The sequence below is a fragment of the Limulus polyphemus genome, unplaced genomic scaffold, assembly GCF_000517525.1.
Source record: "Limulus polyphemus unplaced genomic scaffold, Limulus_polyphemus-2.1.2 Scaffold2840, whole genome shotgun sequence".
NCBI lineage: Eukaryota > Metazoa > Arthropoda > Merostomata > Xiphosura > Limulidae > Limulus > Limulus polyphemus.
The window spans coordinates 58,156-59,501 of NW_013668450.1; positions in this window are offsets into that span (position 1 = coordinate 58,156).

Below are 1,346 nucleotides of genomic sequence, written 5' to 3' on the forward strand. Positions count from 1 at the left end.
GTTTATTCTTTCTTAATACAACTTTGCAATACATTTAATTTCCACAGTCACGCTATAACTTAAACAAACGCTATAATTCGCAACGAATGATTCACGCGCTTGACTCAATTGTTTGTCTTTATTTCTGTCTGCAATTCAATTCCATTGGATTAGTCTCACGTTAACCGGCGCACTTATATAGAGGAATAGAGGGCGCCTAGCACATACTGGATTATTCGTGATGTTCCCCGATCCTTCGAGAATATCATGACGTGTTACCAGGCTCACATGACTACCGCTGTCGTAACAATATTATAATGTAATTTTTGGCTAAGGTTTTGTCATTTAACTTCTGTTGCTAACCATGAAGGTTTAAATGTGTATCACTGTTGAATTCTTCTGTGCTTAAGCTCTCCAGCGTTGAATCAGAACCATGTCTCTTCATTTTGTTATGAGAGAAAAGGGATTGTTTGTGCAGTAACAACTCATGTTGTGGAATTGTATTGATAAATGTTTCATTTAATTCTTCTTTGGGGTGCGGTCCCTCAAATTGAAATATTGTTGATGTTTATTTTTGAATTATAATATTTGACTTTGCTTCTCCACAGGTAAGAGCTTGGTAACTTGGATACAAAAATGGAGTGACATCTTTAACCTAATCAAAATTGACATTAATACACTTTGGGTGATACCATTATATACTCATATCACACACTATCATTGTTAGATCAACATTACATTGACTTTTACTGACAAATTAAAATTAACGATCTAATTAAGTTTGAATACTACTCTATCTTAACCAACTGAACCACAACCTTGAGACAGCGAAACATGGGAACTATCACATAATAACACATATATCCTGGAAAGTACCAGTACGTAATTTTTTTTTACAATATAGCATAGTTAATAATACTATGTAAAATACAATAATACAGTGTTTGAATAATAAAACTCTTCCTTTGAAGTAGATACATGTCACAATAGAAGAATTATTACAGGTTTTAGGGGAAAAGTTGGTTTAAACATAAAATAGAATTAAAGTCATATAAGGTAATAACAATAACTAATATAAGTTAAAAAGTATGTCATATGTAATACAGTTGGTATGTATAATGAAAATTATGAGTGAGTTTGGTCTTTGAAACCTATTTACTTCCAAAGCTGGAAGCTCTAGAACATAGGCCATTATTATGTATTGTTGCGTCAGCGAGTCACATGACTACAGTGACGCCACGTTTCTAGAACTATCATGTACTTTGGCGAATGCTCTAGTATTTACTAGATAGGGTAGGCTGGTATATATAAGAGGGGGAAAACGTGACGCGGGAAGGAAATGTAATGTGTGTGTAGATAGTGAGTAA